Below are 23120 nucleotides of genomic sequence, written 5' to 3'. Positions count from 1 at the left end.
GTTCTGTTTGTGGTAATGAAGGTGAGGTCTCTGGAGAGTGTGGTGCGGAGGGATTTGGATTTCTTTAGATGTAGCATTTCTAACAGAGCTGGGTCAGATATGGCTTTGTAAGTCAAGCAGAGATTGCCTCTTAGTAGATGATATGAGACTGAGAATAGCTGGAGTTTTTTGTCTGTCCATGTAGGATATTTGTTTAAGGCTTAGGATCCTCTTCGTGAGGTACCTTTGTGGCCTTTCCAGCTGCTGCATGTGTGTCTAGTGTGGTACATGCCAATTGGGGCATTATACTCTGGCCTAATGAGGGAAGAGTAGAGAGAGATGATGACCTCTTTCTTCCTGGATGCAAAGCCCTTGGTAATGAGATGTGCCACATAGGACTTTCTGACCACAGTGGCAATGTAGTGGTCAAAGGATAGGTTGCTGTCAGCCTGTGTCCCCAGATTGCTTATAACGCCTTCAGTGTTCAGTGGGTTCCCATCGATGTGGTAATTGGTGGGAACAGAGTTTTTCCCAAAGGGCAGGATGATGCATTTCTTGGCATTAAGCTTTAAGGCCATGGTTCCGACACCAGGCATTGGTCTCGGGTCTTTCTGTAGGATGTCTGCATTACTTGGGGTGTTAATGGCTCCCAGCCATTCATTTCATTAAAAAGAAATGTCTGTAGTACTGCATGTGTAATAGCCTTGCCTGACAGTGCTGGTACATGTTGTAGAAAGGGGGAGGCAACCACATTTTCTGATTTATGTTGGCCAAGTTTTGTGCAGTAAAGCAATCATTTATGAGTTAGTCTATTTATCGAATGAGTAGACAAGCGAACAAGTGTAAACATTTTCATACAGCGAAACTTGTGCGTTTGCTACTTCTGCTAGGCAGGCTGATTTCTGTCTCTAATATTAGAGCTGAAGTATTTTTATACATGAAATTGTGCCAGTATAAAGTGAGAAAAGCATTTATCAGAATCAAACTCACATGTGTGTCTGTGTGTGTGCATCTATGTATCACTTAAAGATTTTATTTTCTTAGACTAACTTTCTAACTCACCTAACAGAAACGAAGCAGCCCCTGATGCAGGAAACCATTTTAATGCTATAATGAATTAATTGCATCCACTTTAGGCCATTTTAGTGTTTTATCCAATCCCTCGACGAAACTTGAAGTGTTTTAGTTTTCAAGGGTCAAAAAGTTAAGAATATTAACATTGCAGCCTGTACGTTGTTTGCAGTTTGATGCCATAATAGTAACATTGGATAAAGAGATGCCATTCTCCACATCTCTGTCTCAGGACCATAGGAATTACCTAGCAGGACCCCACCACTTGAAGTCCACATATTTGCCCTTTGCGCTTCCTGCTGCTTTCAGGGTATTTGCCAAAAGTTTAACTCCTGTATCCCCATCTTAGACATCATGAGGTACACATTTACCCTTACTTGGATGACTGCTTGATTCAACCAGGGCCATTTCCAGGGCATATTCAAGGTAGCTGTAAACTAGACCATGCATCATCTGGCCAGCATAGCTCTCTCCATAAATATTCAAAGTTCAAGTCTGTCCCACTGTTACTTCAGAACCTTTCTAAGCGCAGTTGGTCATTTCAAAAGGGAAGGGAAGGGGATTCTCTGTCAAGACAGGGTCACCATTAACCATTCCATTACCTGACTGATCCATTCTTTTCTTGTAGAGTGTGACCTGATCACTAGAGGGCCATCCTTCAGGCAGCCATAAGGATTTTTGTACGTAATCCTAACCCTTGATCCACCACAGCATCTAACGAGTTTGGCCTGCAATACCAGCTTTCCAGGAAATGCCCACTGCCATGCATGCATAACTCCAGCTGTTGTGTGCCCTGGTTGATGTGAACACTGCTGTTATGCTCAGTTGTTGCTAACATATAAAGAACTCACCCAGTCTCTGCTTGTTGCCATTACAGCAGCAGGCCTAACTTGCCTCCCTCACCATTCCTGGGATTTGCAAGCCTGCTGCTTAAAAGGGCTGTTCACTTTAATTTTCCCTTTTCAGTTTTCAGCAGCCAGGTCAGTGTGCAGTTGTGGATTGTCTGATTCAGTCAGGGCTACATCTCTCTGACTTCCTCTTCATTATCAGTTTTACCTGGAAGTCCTCGGGGCTTTGGATATGTCTTCTGTTCTGATGGTTCCTCTAGCAAAACTTTCACATGAGAGAAACCCAGTGGTAGCCGAGGCATTTATCATTGCAGTACCTGCACCGCTAGGACATCTACCACATAGATTTAATAGATTTTTCAAGGCCACTAAATCTTATAACCCATTCACACTGTACTTTCTGAAATGGAAGCATGAGGGAGAGAGTCAATGATGGACCCTGAAAGTGAGCAGAAACTTAGAAATACTGTTCTGCCCTTCCAGAGAGCACACAGTTTACCTGCAAAACAGTTCAAACCTGGGTGCAGATGAAATATGATGCACCTGAATTGTACAGTCTCCTTTATCCAGTACTGGTACCTGGAAATTGAAGGGATGAAGGTCCTGGGTCCAACAATTAAAATATCATTGAAATTTTCTCGTGTGTAGTCTGGCGAGTGGTATGAGGATTTTTTGATGTCATAAGGTTGAGAAATTTGAGAAACTCTCTTGCTGAGGACACATCTAGAATGGAGAAATAAGGAAAATGCCCTGATAAGTCAGAAATTTGTCTTCTGGCAAGAAGGTCATCCCAGAAAAAAAAAATTCATTGAGAGGGTGCGAGGAAGAACTTTTGAAGGTTCATTTTTGAAGCCCAGGTGGAAAGAAAGGGATATGACCTTGTCTAAGGACACCAAGCACCTGGATACAGAATATATACAATTCAGCAAAATATGGATGTTTGTATTCTGCAACAGGCAGCCACTGAGGCCAGACACTTTGTAAACACTCGAGGTGTAGTAGATAGCCGAAAGATTAATGCAGAAGACTGAATGTAAGCAAGACACAGTAAATCTCAACTTTCCTGAAATTTGGAACAATAGGAATACGATAAGCATTCTTGATTTAGAGTCACCATGATAAAGTGGTCTGGAAGCAACACTAGGACCGACTGCAAAGTGAGCATTTTGAATATCTGTGTTGTTGCAAAGGCGTTTAGAAAGGGCAGATCTGGGATAGGTGACCAGGAGTGCTCCTTTTTGGTGCCAAAAAGATGCTGGAATAAAATTATTTGCCTTTGTGCAGCACATGGCACTGGTTTTAGGACCCCTTCTTTTACCATGTGATGGAGGACTGGAGGAAACGTCTCTGTCTGGTCTGGTGGATGTGGGGAAATTCCCCTGAAAGGGGGTAGATTTTCTATCCACTGCCAAGTGTAGCCTCTCAGAACCATTTGTTTGAGACTATTTGCTGTCAGCCTGCACGGTTAACAGAGCCTGGGGAGAAGGAAGGGCAAGAAGGGGGGGTAGGTGTGCTTTGCAACTCAGCTTGAGTCTTTCCTTTGCAGAGAATTGATCTATTTTTGTGGAAAGGAACCAGTCATTTGGCTTTGAGAAATTGTCCTCCTACCATTACCTTTTGAATCCCTGACTTTGGCTGGGATTTTTTTTGTTCTGCCCCTTGAAGGAAGATGCCTTGTTTGGAGAGAACTTTGGTCCATGTAACATCCTAGATACTTCATACATTAGTTTGCCTCTGTCATCCCACTGTTTGAGAATCTTGTGCCTCAAAGGGCCCAAACAAAGGTAAAGGTGCATTCATTATCTTGTTTTTTTTAATTATCTGAGCAGTTCTGATTATGTAACCCAGCATACAATCTTAATAGAGCAGGAGCGGCATTTCTCGAGACTGTACCTGCACCATTCAAGCACACCTCTCAAAGCAAGATGCAAAAATGTTTGCTTTACAAGAAAGGATGCAGCAACATCATTCAAACTAAGTACACTGTAAAATAACTGTCAAAGCTGTTTGTGGAAGTTTAACATTCTAAAAGAGATATCCCATTGCCCTGAAGATCTATTTCCCTTCTTTATTAGGGGCATTGGATTAGATGAAGCTCAGGACTTTTTTTTCTGAGCTGGCAATTGGTAAACCCGCAGCTTGGAGGACAGTCTGATGAGAAAAGGAACCCCCTCATATTAGAGGAGATGCTGTATTTTTTGTGAACATTTTTAGGAACTGCTGGAATAGGTACTGGTGTCTTGCAGACAGCCTTATAAACATCTTCCAAGGCAGTAAGAGAGGTGGGCTAGCCACAGAATTGGGCATCTTGTCCTTCTATAAGGTCATATACCCTGCCTAGCTCTGGAGTAGTTCCTGACTGCTCAAGCAAAAACGTCTAGCAAATCATTTGAGGAAAAGTAAACACTTGTTTGGACTTGAACTTGATTAAAATGACTAGACTGTGTGCCATCTAGGAAATCCCCATTGTCCTCCTCATTGTCTGAAACAGAAAGGTCTCTAGTCAAACTATCTCTAGAGCCATGGATGGGGACATAACCAGGACAATTAGCTGTCTTCAGAACACTCTTATCCAAGGAATCCACATCAGCCTTATTAACTGCTATAATCTGATTATCAGTTGTTTGAAGCTTCACTACTAAATATAATATCTGGGGACAAAATATTAATGTCTGGCAAGATGTCTCTTACCCCAGGCCACTCCTGCACCTAAAGGGTTTGGTTCTCCCATACTTACATCAGGTACTGGAACAGCCCCAGAGGATGTCTCTAACACCTGTTCCATAATGGCTTGCAAAGTTACACTACAGGGAGACTAGGCAAAAGGGAAGTGGTATGCGAGCCAAGCAGTTGCCCCAACAAAACCACTAACTGTAGGCTGAATCTATCTTTTTTATTTTGTTTTTTTTTTTTTTTTCCTTTTTAGCTGCACCCAGATTTGATTGGGGGGATGGGATACCAGAGTTGTGATCCATCAAGTCAGGGTCCAGAGAGAACACCAACCAGAATAATGAACTGACATTACTGGATAATGTTACCCAATAAGCACTTAAAAGTTTTTAGTGGCAAGTATGTCCCAACATGAATAAACTGTGTTATCACAGAAGTTTGAAACGTGTTCAGAATTCTTTTACAACTGAACAGAAGCTAAAGAATTTCCAGTGTACAAAGTCCAAATACCAAAGCAACCAATGTGCCAAACCAGCGTAAAATAAAATAGGTCCATACATTTTAACCATGTTAACATTTAATAGCAATTTGAAAATATTACCACAGTACATTCAAACTTCATTTGTAGTAACATCGCAATCAGATGTTAGCACATACACAGCGCATATAAAGTAAATGTATAAATGCTGAAACAAATCAAAGTTCTGCAATATTTTCCTGTCAAAATATGAAAGTAAAACAGGATAACAACCGTAAAGACAGGCGTGATTAATTTGTATTTCTGACTGCATGAGACAGCCTCGTGTGTGTAAAGATTTAAAGTGGAAATTTACACAAACTGAAGCTTGGGCACTTGTGCTGATGCATTAGGGAGTGGGGTCATGGACAGCTTAGCATAACACATTCGTCAATATAGAAATGCTTAATAAACGAGATGCAAGTTAAAGGTGGGAGAAAGGCAGACAGACCGGTAAGAGTACAAAATTGGCTGCTGTTTTTGGAAGTTAACAGTGGGGAAGTACAAGTCATTTGATGCATTTACTGTGGCATATTTAAGATGAGCTATTTTCTAAGTCGCAATGTCCACCTGGCCCCAAGTCCACTGTGCCACAGCCTTAAAATAGTCAGTCATTCAAATGGGCTGGTACTTGCACCTAGGTTGTGTCAGGATATGAAAGGCAGCTCTCGCAATCTTTTTGGCCCAGGCAAAGTTGATTTTTCTTTTTAATGGAATTGGTCAAGGGTAATTACCACAAGTTTCCTTATAGACTGGATCGGCTCACACAGCATCAGGGGTGAACAGTACACCCCAGCTTAGAGCAAATTACAGCCTGTATGATTCTATTTTAAGGCACTTTTCCATGAGGACATACAGAAGATGTTTAAGGAGGCAAGAAAACCTGCAACAGTCACCCCTGGGATTCCGGATACTGGCTAAGGCCCTTGCCTCCCCTATAGTGCCTTTTTTAGGCAAGGTTCAAATGCTAAATTAACAGGTACAAGCAAGCAAATGGAGGGTAATGCTGCTCAATGCTAGAAGTCTAAACCTCAAAATGCACTCACTCGATGGACTTCCTAAAATGGAGAACATTGACATCTGTTCAGTGACAGATACCTTTTTCAAGGCTCCAGAAAACACCCCTGCATTACCAGGCTATAATTCATACCACACCTTTCAACCACCTAACCTGGACCGATGCGGAGGCGTGTCCATATTCGTTAAGAATATCCACATCTCCAGGCTAGTTGCTCAGCATAATGCATCCAAAATTATCCAAGTGCAATTAACACTGGGCAAGACTGCAACCCAGGTTGTAGCTTGTTACATATCCCCCAAGATTACACTCTTCATTTCTTAAGATGCTGGAAAATATTAAGGTACACCCCAATGCCTTAATTATGGGCGATTTCAACTACTCCAGCATCAACTGGGGTAAACTCGTGTACCAACGCATTTGCTCAACGTTTTCTGGAATTCATAAATTCAATTGCCTTGGATCAGCTTGTCCACAGCCCCACGAGGGGAAGCAATATCCTGGACCTGGTCATTACCAATATGGGTAACCAGTGTTCCATGCCAGAGGTCAACTCCTCGCTGGTCAGATCTGACCACAAGATAATCACCCTAGACATCTATATCCCACCCCCACCCCCCATTAAGAAAACCACCATCAAAAACTACTTTAAAACCAACTTCATGCTTCTTAAGACAGAAGTGGCAGACTTCATGACACCCATGCAGACGGAAAGTAGACGTATGACTGCTGAATCATACACAAATGCACTGTATAAGCACATACCCGAGTGCATGGATTGTGCCATCCCCAACAGAACCAAGATGCTATCCTCCAAAAAAAAAAAAAAAAAAAAAAAAAAAAAGGAAGCCAATATGGTGGTCACCTGCCATAAACTCTACAACAGAAGGAAGAACCTGTTGCAAATAAGAGTAAAATCCCAAGATTGGAGGAACTCCCTGGTCTGTCTCTGCAAGAAGCTGAGATACTTCATAAAATCCTGCAAAGCCAGTTATCAAAATAAAATCGCCACTGATTCCAAAGACAACCACAAAGCATTCTACAGCTGTGTCAAGAATCTCAATGGCAACATTCAGTTTTGCTCTGAGCTATAGCACAATGGCATTAAATATACAGAACCAATCGATATTGCCAACATCCTGGCAGATGGGTTCAGTGCTAATTTTACCCCCCTCTCACCCTCCAAAGGCCCATCTTAATACTGGAAGAATGCTAAGCTCCTGTAATCACAGATGAACAAGTTAAAGACTGCACACTCCAAAGCCAAGAACACAGAATCCATGGGACCAGACAACATCCCAGGCTGTGTACTGCACGAACTACAGAACAAACTGGCACCCCACCTAAGTACCATGTTCAGTCATAGCCTCACCTCAGGCTATGTGCCTACTGAATGGTGCACAGCGACTGTTATCCCACTCCACAGAGGGGATGCCGCCACGGACCCCGGAAACTACCGCCCCATTAGCCTGCGAGCCTGGTCTGCAAGGCCATGGAACATATCATCTTGGAGCTTATAAACAAAGACAGAGGTAACCTCCAAACCCTGGACCCCACTCCTTTTGGATTTGTAAAAGGCAGATCATGTCTACTAAACCTGATTGACTTCTTTGAAGCAGTCACTAGGCTGTAGACGAGGGCAAGGTAGTGCACACGGCCTATCTTGACCTCGCCAAGGCTTTCGATACCATCCCCCACTCTGGAATTAGATAAACTCACTTAACTGGGCATAAATCCCTGTGTCATAAGATGGGTAGCCAACTGGCTCACTGACAGAACCCACACAGTAAAAGTAGTTGACTCAAAGTCCGACTTCAGATGAGTGGAGTGCCACAGGGTTTGGTCCTGGGTCCTCTCCTGTTCAGCATCTACTTCTCTGAAGTGCAGGCCAACGCAGAAGTTCTTTGGCTAACAAAGTTTGTAGATTACTGCAAACTGGGAGCCATAATAGAATCCCCTAATGATGTAGACATTCTACAAAAGGGCCTCAGAGACAGATGCTTGGTGTGTCAGTCATGACCTCAAGCTCAATGCCAAGTTCATCGTCATCCCCTTTGGGAAAAACTCGGTACCCATGAACTACCACATAGGCAGTCGGTCACTAAACACTGAAAGTGTGATGAGACCTCGGAACACAGGTGGACAGTAGTCTCTCCTTTGATAACCACATCGCCACAGTAGTCAGGAAATGGCACACCTCATCACAAAAGGGTTCTCCTCTAGAAAAAAGGTCATTGTTCCTCTCTACTCTTCCCTCATCAGACCCATTATAGAGTAAAATGCCCCGTTTGGCATGCATCTCACAAGACACCTACAACAATTGGAAAGGCCACAGAAATACTTCACTAAGAGGATTACTGGCCTCAAACAGATGCCATACGCAGACGGTCTGAAAAAACTCCAGCTCTGCTCCGTCGTATATCGCCTACTCGGAGACTATCTCTGCCTAACATACAAAGCTATGTCAAACCCAGAGCTGTTGGACATGCTACATTTAAAGAACTCCCAATCTCTCCGAACCACACGCTAAAGGGACCTAAACCTTGTCACTGCAATAAACAGAACATGCTGGAGGGATAGATTCCTGTCCCAGAGACTTTCCATACTCCCCATTCATGTCAAACAAAGCTCCTCATTGGCCCTCTTTAAGAAAAACTTTGACAACTAGATGGGAAATAGAAAATTCACCCTGAGGATCACTTCTGTGGCACTGCTTGACAAGAGGCAGAGAAAAATAATTTTCTTGGGTGGTGAAAGCCGGAAAGCATTTTTGGCTAGGCTTATATAGGCCCCAAGGCCGATAGAAAACCCCTTCTAGGTAGGTACTAGGCTAAGTGATGCCTAACCAATGACTGGTTCCGAAAGGGTTTTGACCTCGATGTTTTGAAATATTAGTGCAAGCTACTTAGAGATGGTTTGCCATATGCTTCTGTCAAAGTGCATCTTGCAGCCATCTCAACTTGTCAGCTCATTGACCCCCCCCCCCCTTTAGTCTCTCTGGTCAGATTAGGAAAGGAGTGTTACACGAGACCCTTTCACAATCAAAGTCCTTATCCATGGTTTCCCAATTTTGTTCTTGAAAAATTGACTGCCTCCTTTTTAACCGGCCTGTCAGGCTGTTTTACAGTTCATTACTTGGAAAACGACTTTATCCATTGCTCTAAAATCTGCTAGGCGAGTATCTGAATTGCAAGATCTCTTGGTCAGCCAACCCTATCTGATCTTTCAGGGTTGTGCTATGCATTAATTCATCATTCATGCCTAAAGTTGTTTCTTAATTTGCCTTGAATCAAGCCATTGATCTCCCAGAGCTCTGTCCTGATTTAAAAAAAAGAAAAGATTGTATATACCTTGGATGCACAAACAGGTTAGGCTCTACCTTGATGGAACAAAGCCCTTCAGTAATGCTAAACAGTTGTCTCCTGCATGATGGCTAACAAAGGTCAGTCTGTCTGTAGGCAATCCTTTGCACAATGATAGTCTTCCACTATTATTTTCTGTTACTCCCAGCATTGTAAGTCTCTTCCTGGCAAAGTTGAGTGCTCACTTGACTAGGACCTTTTCCTGTTTGATGGGATATTGGAATGGGGTAGACTCTAGAAACATTCTACAGGCAACAACCTGCACCTCTGTTTATACCTTCACAAAGCACTACAAATTGTATTCCTTTTTATAGCCCAGAGTAGGCTTTGCTCAAACCATTTTTCAGGGTTTCCTGGATCCCTTTCATCCCATCTCCCAGGTAGTTTAAGGTTTGGGACTCTACCCAAAAGTCCACTGAGGCAGTGGGAATAATGAACATAGCACAATTGTACAAGTCCTACTTAGCTGTAACACTAGATGTTCAAATTCCTCAGTGGCAGCACCCACCTACCATCTTCCCCAGACTTGTATATAGCTGAGATGAGTTTAATCCTCTTCGATTCAGTCGTTGTTGTGTTTGGTTTTCATATGGTGGTGTGATTTGCTGCAAATTTACTCCTTTCAGTTGATTCTGGCCCCTGGTACTTATCTGTCCTCCTTTGTGAAAGGGAAAAATGCCTAAACGCTCGCTCCCTGTGATTGCTGAAGACTTCTCTCACAGGATATGCTCAGCCAATCAGCTGTCATGGGACGAAAGAGGGCTTGGGAGTCTGAGCATTTGGAAGCTGTAAAGTACTGAGTTACCTTGGCAGATAACCCAAAATGTCACTGGGGCAGTGAGAAATTTGAACATCTACTGTTACAGATAAGTAGAACTTGGGCAACTGTATTACTTCACAGTTTTGTCTATTTTAGCATTCTTAATGATAGTTGGCCCTCGAACGTGTTTTTAATTGATAAATTTCTTTATGAGCTCCTTTAGATAGAGCATTTCCTGATGGTGGTGGTCATTGACCTGTTGTTGAAGTTCTTAGATTTAAGTTTCTGTAGAATTAGAGCTTTTTTCTCATAATAGCCACCTGTTTCAGTTTTTACTGCTAGATTTGGATAACATACACTGATATTTAGAATTAGAAGGTAAAAGTTTGTAGCAAGCAGTTATTGCTATTTTGATTGTGTGTGTGTGCCTTTTTACAGTTATTCTGTGTGAATTTGGCTTTATGGGCAATACGGACAAACCATCCAGCTTTAAAAAAAAAAATGTAACCTGGGTGGGCACAATATGCCACTACAGGATGTGTACAGCTAGTGTTTGGTGTGTGTTGGCAGCTCACTTCAAGGTAGACACTGAAATTTGTAAAGGGTTTAGTCCAAAAGCCCTATCTGATTGGAGGAACAAGCTTATACTGAAGGGATTGCTTCCTTTGGACTGAGAATCCACCAAACCTAAGAAGCACTCTGAGAATCATACTAAATATCACTGTGATTGGAAGAAGAGAAAAGCCAATCTATTGTCTCCACCTTTTTTTCCAGAACAACTGAGGCTTGAAGACTGTCAAGATGCCAACATATACCCCTACAATTATTTATGGCCTGCCGAAAATACATAAAGTATTTACATAATCCACGGATGAGGCCTATTGTTTCTGGATCCGGATGGATCATAGAACCTATGTCCAAGTATTTGCAATCTGTGTTTAGTAATTACTTAAAGAAAAATGTTATATACAAGATAGAAAGGACTTCTTATGTCCATTATCAGCTTGGTATCAGTCCTATACAGATAAGAATTATTTATTTGCTACTTTGTATATTAAATCACTTTTCATGGTTATCCCTATAGATTTTGGTATTGAAGCTATACATGAATTTCTATGCCAATATGCAAATATTAGTAGGGAGATTGAGACATACTGTACCTTGCTTGAAATTGTGCTAAGTAGTAATGTTGTCCTATTCCAGGATGCTTTCTACCATCAGAAAAATGGTGCTGCTATGGGGACACCCATAGCAAATGCATATTCTAACATTGTAATAGTGACATGGGAAGAGAACTGTGTACCATGCACCCTTAGAACATAGAAATAGAATATTCTATAAGCGTTTTTTGGATGACATGTTTCTATTATGGAATGGTGAAAGGATACAATTAGAAGAATTTATTGAATATTTGAACTGCACAACAGATTTTTTGAAATTCACAGGGACAATTTCCCATGATAGGATAAATTACCTGGATGTTAGTTTGATTGAGAATAAGCAACCAAATGAATACACATATCTATAGGAAAGAAGTGATGAGAATAAAATACACATGCCCCCTGTACATTTAACGGTATCGTTAACGGTCCATTTATGAGAACTAGTAGCTTAACAACTGATGATGCAAAATACAATGCAATATTGAACATTGTTAGATGAGTTTAGATGTAGGGGATATAGGAATGATTTCTTACAACAAATAAGGGATGATGTAATTGGCAAAAAGAACACTGATGCGCAACCTTATTTTGGCTCTGATGCTATCAATAATATTGATAATGCCAATGGGAATAACAATTCCCACATCCGATATGTCACAACATATGGAAGGAGATTCCAAGGTTTAAGAGATATTTTATCTAGGAATTTGGGGGATACTTATGGCCATACCAGAAATGGCCAAAATTGTGGGATGCAGACCTAAGTTTGCATATAAAAGGTGTGATAATTTGAGACAAAAGCTATGCTATAAAGATTTATCTGTTAAACATGGAAAGTATACTATAAGGCCAGGGACAGTCCCCTGTTGCAATTGTATTTGCTGTAAGGTTATTACCAGAGAGAGTTTATACATCCAGTTACTGGAAAAAAGTTTGCATTTAAATGTCATGCCACTTGCAATACATGTGATATTGTGCACTTAGAAGGCACTATGTCGGTAAAAGCTCTAGAACATAATTCAGAGATGAGAAGGAAAACCAACGAATGTGTAGCACAACATGTGATATAAAAGGGGACTTATCATGAGTTCCTGTTTAGAGTTATAGATATTCGACAGAAACATGAGAAGGGGTGATATTAATAACTCCCTAGAATTATGTGACTATGAATGGATTATATGTTTGAATCCTGACTGAAACCCAGGACTAAATACAGCAGTTCAAGTTGTTCTGTCTCGCCATTCATTCTTTACTGATTGGTTCGGAAGCCGATCCCTCTGCTCCGAGTTGGCACCTACTACAAAGTTCGAGGATTTCAAGTAGCTCGAGGCCAAGTCCCTATCCCATGATGCACCCTGAATTACCTCGGATCTAGTTTGCCGCTGCAACTGATCAGAGGTTCTTGCTAGCTGGGGCCAGTCAAAATACTTTTATATTTCTAAAACGTATTGGAAATTTCTTGTTAGAATAGTTAGATTTTTAGGTTAGATAAGCTCTTAAAGCTTTATCTGTAGTGTTCCCTTCCTTTGTGTGCTTTTTCATAGCCTTATATTTGGCCTCGTTTTCTTCATAGGCCTATTTAAATTTTTCTCATTAGAAATTGTTAGTAACTAGAAATTGTTTATTCAGTAACCTTTTGTCACATGTTTTGTTAGTACTTTATAATTCTTAAAGATAACTTGCATATTATCTGCTTAGTAAATTTGTGTGTGCGCGCTTGTTAGCCTTAATTTGAGGGCTTGTGTGCATATATTTAGCCTATTTTTTTATTAAAGGCTTATTTATAGTTGTGGTTAGCCTTAGTTTAAAAGGTGTGTGTGTGTTTTTATAGTTAGCCTGTTTTTCATTGGAATGCTAATTTATATTTGCTGTTTTTGGTGGTGTCCATTTCTGTTGTGGCTGATGACAAGGGCAAACACCCTAAGTCAGGGTTTTAAAAAAATGCCCTAAATGTGGGCAGAATATGTCTCTTACTGACTGCCATGTTAATTGTTTCTATTGCTTAGGTGCCTTGCACTTACAAGAAACATGTTCCATATGCCATTCCTTTTCCTCTTGGGTCCTCCAAGAGAGAAAGAGTAAGCTGATTGACTGGTTTGTTGAAATCTTCTTTCCTGGAGGCTTTGAGTGACCAGGATAGATCTAGTAAGTCCTCCAAGACTTCTGTGGATTCGAAAAAGTCTAAAAAGTCAAGAGAGTCTGTGACATCAGCCCCACAGGTCTCTGAGCCAACTGTCTTTTCTTTTTGGAGCCGGTCCCCGGTTTTGGAACCGGTATTTGAAATTCGTAAATCGCCACTACTTCCATCAGTACCATCTCAGTCTTCTGTTAGCCTCTCTGATTTGGATGTGGATCGGGTGGTGCAGAAACTTCTACAGGCACCTGCCTTTGCAAAATTATCGGCCCAACCCAGGCGGCTTCGGAGCCGAAGACCGTTATGCCAGCTATATCTCTTCCTCCTCCGAGCCATACCGGTCCTTCGGAGGCGGAGGAGTCAGACTTGCTGATTGTGGAGCCTTTGGAGCTGATGCCTGCTCCAGTGTCTTCGGGTCCATTCACTCTGATGGTCCTCTGCTCCAATCAAGGACTCTAGGAGCAGACACTCTCCGGTCTAGTCCGGGGAAGATAGTCAAACTGACTTGTCGGTTCTGACTTTGCTTCTCGGGGCTTCAGCTCGGATGAGCTCAGCTCCTACCTCGGGCTCGGAGCCCACTGTCCCGGTGCCAAGGATATCTACTCTTTCCTTGGATCCATTGGTCCCTTTGCATCGGAGCAGGGGTGCCTTCGAAGCCATGAGGAGAGTTTTGTCTCCCAAGACATCCTCAACTTCAGATCCGGCTTCTTCATCCCCTAAAGCGCCTGTGTCTGCTTCTGCTTCACAGATCCTAGCTAAGCGCAGAGAATCCAGAGTCTCAGGAAGCCCCATTGAGTGGCCCATGCTCTTCCGAGACCTCACCAGAAGCTCTCACTGATGAGGTTCCCAGGAAGAGAGTGTGTAAAAGGAAACATTTAGACTCCCGTCAGGAGTCTCTTACATCTGATACTAACTTGGATGAATCCGAAGGGTCCCGCTCTAAGGATATCTCCTTTGCAGATATACTTGAAATCCTTAGGCAGAGGTGTGTCCACCAACCCTACTGAGGATGAGTCTGTTCTCCTGAAGGCTTTCTGGTCTCAGCCCTCTACCTCTTGGGTGTCTCCGCCCTTCGATGAGCTTATGCAGCTGGTCTCACGAAGGGTGTGGGACTCTCCGCACACCATGAAGCCTGTCCCTAGGAGGCCTAATAAGTTCATATCTGCCCCCCAAGATAAATCCTTCTTGACCAAAGGTGTGCTAGTTGATGCCATGATGGTGGCGTCAGCCACCAAAAAGAAAATGTCTGAAACTTCCTCGTCTATCCATCCTCCTAACAGAGACTCCAGGATCATGGATAGATATGGGAAGCGCATGTTTAGTTCAGTGAATTTTGCACTCCGTTCACTTAACTATTTAACCCACTTTACGAGACTACAAAGAGATCTCCTTAAAGAGCTGATTGATTCTCTTCAGGGTACAGTAGCTGCAGGAGCTACAGACAAAGTTGCCTCCCAGCTTGCTACCCTCAACTCCATAGTGAACTCGTCCATGCGTCTCATTTCATATGCAGTTGATGGAACGAGTAGGGCAGCGGGTACAGGAGTTGCTCTTAGGGAGACGGTCCTGGATGCGCTTGTGTTCCTTCATGGAGCCCTTCAAGTCATCCTTTATGAATACCCCCTTTGATGGCTCGTCCCTTTTCGGGCCCAAAGTTAAGGAAACTTTAACCAAGTGTGAGCAGGAGGGAAAGAATCTGTTTGCCGTCTGAGTTTGTTTTTCCACCCCTACCAGACCCTACCCCAAGGGTTAAAAGGGAGGGAAAATATGGTTCCAAAAAGCCCAAGGAGCCTTTCAGGGCACATGTGAACCCCCCTCCAGGGGCAGAGGAGGGGGCAATAATGGAAGCCGCCATCCTTGTGGCAGAGGGGGTCTGCAAAACCAGGGCAATAGAGATTACTTATTTGGGAAGCCTTACCAGTGCTTCTGAAAGGAGGCCTGACTGTCCTGCTCTGGAGGCAGTCGGGGGTTGCTTATCTTTGTACCCAGACGCCTGGCTCAAAGTAAACAACAACTGGGTACAAAGTATTTCCAGAGGATACTTCATTCCATTCGCCACACCCCCTCTACTGACAAGAAAAATCCAGGATGTTCCACCCAGTTACAGGGAACAAGCAACTGTAGAGGTCCAGGCATTGCTAAGAAAGAGGCATCCAACCAGTCCCAGCAGATCAGACAGGATCCGGAACGCAAGATTCTTTTTAATTCCAAAAAAGACAGGGAACTGGAGACCTATATTGGACCTCAGCAGACTAAACAAATCTGTCAAAAAAAAAAAGGGGGGGGGGGGAGTTTCGGATGGTCACACTTCAGTCAATACTTCCTTCTTAGGGAAAGGCAATTGGATGTGCTCGATAGATCTCCAGGATGTGTACTACTACATAAAAATGGCCAGGCCATCCAGGGATCATCTGCACTTCCGGCTGGGAGACGGTCATTACCAGTTTCAAGCCTTGCCCTTTGGTCTCACTACAGCCCCCAGAGTGTTCACCAAATGCATGGCAATGGTCACGGCTCACCTGAGACGTTTAGGATTCCAGGTGTTTCCGTACCTAGACGATTGGCTCCTCACCGCCACCACCAGGCATCAACTTGTTCAGGCCAGGGAATCTACTCTGTCGCTCTGCAACCAGCTGGGCATTACAATAAACTCAGAAAAATCTGCCTTGTTGCCATCGCAACATATAGTCTTTATCGGAGCAGAACTGGACACCACCACCACCACGCTAAGACTTCCAGTATAAAGAGCCTTACTTCTCCATCAGCATGTCCGCATTCTAATATCCAAAAACAAGACACCAGCATCAGAAGTTCTGAAATTGTTAGGAATGATGGCAGCAGCAAGTATGGCCATACCACTGGGTCGTATGTATATGTGGAATACTGCAATGGCTGTTCACTCAATGGTCTTACCAAGAGCTCCCCATGTCTCGCATGATGATCACAAATTCCTGCAAAAAGGATCTTCAGTGGTGGTTGAACTCACTTCATGTTACGATAGGATGTCCATTTCTCTTACCCCCACCAGTGACCATGGACGCTTCCCTGATAGGGGGGGGTGCATTTTTAGGGAAGGACAGCCCAAGGCACATGGACCGATCAAGAGACACATCTGCATATCAATGTACTAGAGATGAGAGCAGTACTTTTGGAGCTGCAGTGCTTCCAGGACACTCTTCCTCTCGGTACGATTGCGATTCAGATGGACAACATGTCAGTAGTCTGGTACTTGAACAAACAAGGAGGAACCAGATCCTACCCCCTTTGTTGTGAGGCCCTAAGAGTATGGTAGTAGGTTATATATCTATAGCAAAGCACAGCCCGGGGAAATCCAACGTGATAGCAGACAAGCTGAGCAGGGCAATTTTGTTGCCCCAGGAGTGGTCCCTCAAGACAGAAATAGCGGAGTGGGGCCAGCCTTGCTGTAACTTTTTGCCAGTCACATGAACACGAAATGCAGAAGCTACTTTGCCCTGATTTCCCCCTCCGGGAGAAGCCCCAAGGGTCGCACTCATTCACGATTGGCCCCCAGGTCTCCTTTATGTATTCCCACCCATCCCATTGATACCCAAAGTATTACAGAAAGCAAAAGCCCCGGGAAGAACCATTATTCTAATAGCTCCTCATTGGCCTCACCAGATTTGGTTCCCCTTTCTTTGACTTCATCTTTTGGAGGACCCCTGGATTCTGGACCCCGTTCCGGACCTTCTGATGCCCTCGTCGGGGAACTTCATCCCTCTCTGCAGTCCCTGAAGCTGACTGCTTGGCTACTCCAATTCCCATCATAGCCAGGTTCCATAGCCTTTCCAATGAGACAAAGCAAATTCTCCTATCCTCTCATAAATCTTCTATGAGGAAGCTGTACTTCAGCAAATGGAAAAATATTTTCTATATGGGCCTCTAAAAACAATATTGATCCTTACCGAGCCCCTATGGCCTCTATTCTAGAATTCTTAACCATGATATTCAATAAAGGAGCTGCAGCAGCAACAGTCCGTGTTCAACTTGCTGCTGTTTCTAACTTCCATCTGGGATGGGAAGGATTGAATATTATGTGTCACAAATTATCCAAAGCCTTTCTTAAGGGGACCTTTCATATTAGACCACCTGTGAAATCTCCCTATTCTCCATGGAATCTAAATTTTATGCTTTCCCGCATAATTCTTCCGCCATTTGAAGCAGCTTTCTCATGTGACCTCAGATTTTTGTCATGGAAAACCATCTTTTTAGTGGCTATTACTTCTGTCCGTAGAGTGTCAGAGCTTCAAGCCTTGTCCATCAAGGCTTCTTATTTGATTTTTCATGCTGACAGTCTCATTTCGAACAAACCCCTCTTTCTTCCCCAAAGTTTGCACTGAAACTAATCTCAACCAAATTATTGATTTGACAGATGTTCTTCGTCTCCCATTGCTGCAGTCCTTACATATGGGTATTCCGCTGTCCACCATCGGCCCGAATACCAAAGGGCTAGAATCTGGCGTCGGTCATGGCGCCCGAGACTGACGTCAGTACGTGCCAGTACAAATGCGCATGACCGACGCCATATCCTCAGTCTTTCTTGCCGCGTGGTCCTAAGCAGAAGCAGCGTTTGCAAGTGCCGTTCGGCATTCTGAAATTGTCGGTTTTCGAGTTTCAGACCGGAGACCAAGCTGGGCTAAGTACCCCGTTGGGGACACTTTTTGTCTTTTTCTTGCCTCAGTTTTAACGGATGTCAGAAAAAGTTAATAACTGTATTTCTTGTGGGAAACAGATTCCTCATAGGGATTACCATTCACTCTGTATTCCTTGTCTAGGGCCTGAGCACGACGTTGTTGGGTGCCGTTTTTGTGCTACTTTTAATAAGCGCACTATTAAACGTCGGTTGGACTGTGCTAGGCTAGTGTTTGGTAAACGGTGTAATTATAACATGCCGTCGGATTCTCCGACGACCGGTTCTGCTAAAAAACGCAAAGAGAAATCTTTGCGGTCCAAACAAGATGAGTCGTCCATTGCGGACGCCGGTTCGGTAGAGCCACCGACTACTTCAACGGCTCCTTCTGAAAGTTTACCGGAGTCACAAGGGGAGCCTTTGCTACTTCAGGAAGTGGCTTCCCCTGTAGTAGGCCAGGCTGAAGGTGCTTCTCAGATGTCGGTGGTTCCCTCCCCTCACAGGGTTTCTAGGCCTCCCCCTTCTCATAGTAAAAGCCTTTCTAAATCTAAGTCTGCCCCTGCTGGTGTCAGTCCCCAGGGTCCAGCTCCTAGAAGGCACATGTTAAAAATGGCGGAGGATTTGATTACTTTAATTAGGGGTTCTATGCCTCCCCCTGAGAAAAGGCCCAGGGTAGAACCAGGGATGGAGGGTCTGGATCATTCTTCCAATGACTCTGATTCTTCTGTGGAAGAGCTCCAGGATTTCCCTCCCTACTCTGATTCAGAGGCTGAGGATTCTACTCCCTCTGCGTCCCCTCCTGAAGATTTTTCATTTTCTGAAACCTTGCATTCCATGAGGGAGCATTTTAAATGGGAAGGCCAGGATTATTCTGATTCTCGTAAAAGGCTTAGAGAATTCTTGTTTTTGCCTCAGCATAGGCCTTTGGCTATTCCCCCTGTATTGGATGTAGTTCAGGATGTATTTTCTGAAGCTTCCCTAAACCCTGACTCTTTGCCTCCTGCCCCTGCTAAACCAGATAGATACTACAGGGTACCGGAAGCTCACAAGTATTTGTACAAGAGTCCTAGGGCTGACCCAGAAACCATTACTCAAGGCCCCAAGGGTGTCAGGGCTGCTGTGGTTAAGAATCCAGTTCCTTTGGACAAGGATGCTAGGGCTCTGGATAGGTGGGGTAAGAAGTTGTATACCTCTTCCACTTTAGCTATGAGAGCTTTAAATTGTCAGTTTCATATGCTCAGGTATCAAAATTATTTGCTGGGCCAATTGAAATGTAAAGTTGATGCTTTGTCTGAAGGTATTGAATGTAAAGAGCTTCAGGATTTAGTGCATGTTTCAGACCAAGTTGGTAAGCATTCTTTGCAATGTGGTTTTGATGCTTTACAGGCTTCCTCCAGGGTGGCTGCTACTAGTTCAGTTCTTCGCAGGCATGCCTGGTTAAAAGATCAGACATTGTCAGAGCATGTTAAGGCTCGAATTATGGATGCTCCTTTACAGTCTGATGTTCTTTTTGGCCCTCCTGTTAAATCAGTTTTGAAAAAAATGGAGGAAAAAGCTAAGTCTATGCAGACAGTTAAGGATTTATTACAGGTTCAGCCCCCTAAGTTCAGTAGAAATTGGCCTACTAAAGGGTAGTCTTTTCCCTCTGCAGATTATCAGTCTAGGGGCAGGTCTAGGCGAGGTAGAGGTAGAGCTTCCTCTCAGGGCCCTGCTACTCCTAGGACTTTAGGTTCTTCTACTCCTTCTGCAGGGGAGGGCAGGGGTCAGTCCTTTCGGAAACAAACTCAATGACCTGCATCTTCAGCTGCCGGACTCTGCCATGCTGGCAGCTCCTCTAGGAGGAAAACTGGGACTTTTCACAAAGAATTGGCATTTGGTTACCCAGGACAAATGGGTATTGGACATAGTAAATCGAGGCTACAAGTTTTATTTCCACACATTCCCTCCTTTCAAAGGTATGCCGGATGTGCCTCATCAGCAAAGACTGGAAGCACAGGCACAAATTTCTTCTCTGCTTCAGTTGAAAGCAATACAGGAAGTACCTTCTGCAGACAAAGGCACAGGGTTTTATTCCCGTCTTTTCTTAGTGCCAAAGAAAGGAAATACTTGGAGACCAATTCTGGATTTGTCCATTCTAAACACCTTTTTGGAAATTCCAAAGTTCAAGATGTTAACGTTGCAGCAGTTGCTGCCTATGCTGGGCAAAGATCATTGGATGGTGACTCTGGATCTCAAAGAGGCCTATCTTCACATTCCTATCAGGCCCAGTTGCAGGAAGTTCCTGAGATTTCGGAATGGGAATTTGCATTATCAGTTCTCTGCATTGCCCTTTGGCTTGTCTACTGCGCCCAGGGTATTCACAAAAGTCCTGGCTCCAGTAATAGCTTTTTTCAGACTACAAGGAATTCAAATTTATCCTTATCTGGACGACTGTTTGATTCTGGCTCAAGGCAAGCAAGAGCTTCTTCAACATCTTCAATATGTAATGACAGTTTTAAGATGCCTAGGGTATTCTGTGAACGAAATAAAGTCCAGTCTAGTACCCTCACAAGAGATGTGTTTTCTGGGTGTGAGGCTGAATACAGCAACCCAGATGGCATTTCTTACCCTGGACAAACAAAGACATCTTCATCAATACTTCCAACAGCTTTCAGTAATGTCCAGGCTGACTGCAAAGACAGTCCTTCAAGCCTTAGGGTTCATGGCATCTTGCATTCTAGTACTTCCCAATGCCAAACTGCATATGAGGAAGTTACAATGGTATCTCAAAAGCGTGTGGACTCAACACAGCCACGATTTAGACACTGTCATTCGAATTCTCCCTTGCATACAAAAAGAATTTCTGTGGTGGGCTCAGGAATGTCACCTAAACAAGGGACTCTCTGTGACCCAGCCAGAGGCAAGTCCGATATTAACGACAGGCCTCGAGTCAGCCTGGGGAGCTCATCTCGAAGGAAAATGGATTCAAGACCTTTGGCCCCCAGAGCTACTTCATTTACATATCAACATGAAAGAGATGCTGGCAGTTCAATTTGCTTTGGAAGCATTCAAGAGCCTACTTCATCCAGGACTGGTGTTGATTCGAACAGACAACACAACAGTCATGTGGTACATCAACAAGCAAGGGGGAACCCATTCTTATCCACTGTGCAGACAAGCAATGCTAGTATGGGAAACTGCTTTAACACTGCACATCACTCTTCGAGCACAGTTTCTGCCGGGAGCACAAAATTCTTTAGCAGATGTTCTGAGCAGACAGATTGTGGATCCTCACGAATGGAAGTTGGATCATCAGGTATTTCTGCAGTTGACCATGGCTTGGGGAACTCCAGACATAGATCTGTTCGCTTCTCCTCTGAATTATCAACTGCCAAAGTTTTGCACAAGGCTATTTCATCCGAAAGCCTGGAAAATAGATGCACTATCCTTCAGCTGGAGCAACCTGCATGTGTATGCCTTTCCTCCTTTGCCTCTTCTTCCAAAGGTATTGTTGAAAGTCAGGAGGGACAAGCCTCGAATGATTCTGATAGCACCAGATTGGCCTCGGCAGCATTGGTACCCTCTCTTAAGGAGTTTGATTCAAGGGACACCTTGGCCATTACCACAGATTCCTCACTTATTGACTCAGGAGGACAATCATTTTCTCAATGTCAGGGTGCAATCTCTTCACCTGACAGCCTGGAACATTCAGTTTTGAGAAGGGAGGGCCTGCAGCTTCCACAACAAGTTTTGGATGTTCTTTTGGAAGCCAGGCGTCCTACTACTCGGAAAGTTTATGCTGATAAATGGAAGAGATTTTTTCTTTGGAGTTCAGCTAAAGGCTTTGATGTTAAATTGCCTAATTTGAGTTCTATATTGCAATATTTGACTGTTTTGTTGGACAAGGGTTTGTCCTTCTCTTCTGTGAAAGTGCATGCTGCAGCTATTTCTGCTCACTATGAATGTGACCCTCCTTTGTTTTCTCATCCATTGGTTAAACAGTTTCTTAGAGGGGCAAAAAATATAAGACCCCCAAGAAGAGCTCCCACTCCAGCCTGGGATCTTAATTTTGTTTTGGAGAAGCTGACTCTGCCTCCATTTGAACCTGCAGCTACAGCTGAGTTGAAGTTGTTGTCTTGGAAGACTGCTTTTTTGTTGGCTGTTACTTCTGCTCGAAGGGTATCTGAATTACAGGCCCTCATGGCAGTGGAACCATTTCTGATTTTTCACAAGGACAGAGTTTCCTTACGTACTAATCCTACTTTTATGCCTAAAGTGATTTCAAATGTGGCATTGAATCAATCTATACATTTGCCTACTTTTTATGCTAACCCCCAAAATAAAGGGGAAAAAGTTTTGCATTCTTTGGATATTCATAGGCAATTAAGGTATTATTTGAGCAGAACCAAAGAGTTCAGAAGATCTCAACAGTTGTTTGTTTCTTTTGCTTTGACTTCACAAGGGAAAGCTGTTTCAAAACAAACTATCTCCAAGTGGATTGGCCATTGTATTGCTTTTTGTTATTCTCATCATGGGGAAGATGTTCCTGCTGGGATCAGGCCTCACTCTACTAGGGCTACGGCCACCTCTACTGCTTTTCTGAGACGGGTAGCTACTAAGGACATTTTGGAGGCAGCTACTTGGAGTTCTGTACATACATTTACTAAGCATTATCATTTACCTCTTTATTCTAGGTCTAGGGCTGGGTTTGCCACTGCTGTTCTACAGGGCATGTTAGCAGCTCCTAATTCTATTTAGTTGGCCATCCTCCCTGTTTTCCGTTGCTCTGGGATTCTACCCATATGTAAGGACTGCAGCAATGGGAGACGAAGAACATAGTACAGTTTTGTACCTACCATAAATGTAGATGTTCGAGGATCTCCATTGCTGCAGTCCAGGTTTCCCTCCCTCCTACCCCCTTATTTAGGTTTGGGTTTTGGGTGGTGTTTTTTTTTGCATTCTGACGTCTGA

The 23120-nt window shown here is 43.5% G+C and overlaps 1 protein-coding gene across 1 annotated transcript in view; it reads left to right on the top strand.

Annotated features, from left to right (window-relative positions):
- CCNF (cyclin F) overlaps window positions 1–23120 on the top strand; it is a gene marked incomplete in the record, with an annotated part of 700297 nt that overhangs the window by 229238 nt on the left and 447939 nt on the right.

This window comes from Protopterus annectens, chromosome 12.part0, assembly GCF_019279795.1.
Source record: "Protopterus annectens isolate FY-2018-M chromosome 12.part0, PAN1.0, whole genome shotgun sequence".
In the NCBI taxonomy this organism is placed as follows: Eukaryota; Metazoa; Chordata; order Ceratodontiformes; family Protopteridae; genus Protopterus; species Protopterus annectens.
The sequence above is the reverse complement of the archived record's forward strand: the minus strand, read 5'-3'. Positions and strand labels throughout refer to the sequence as shown.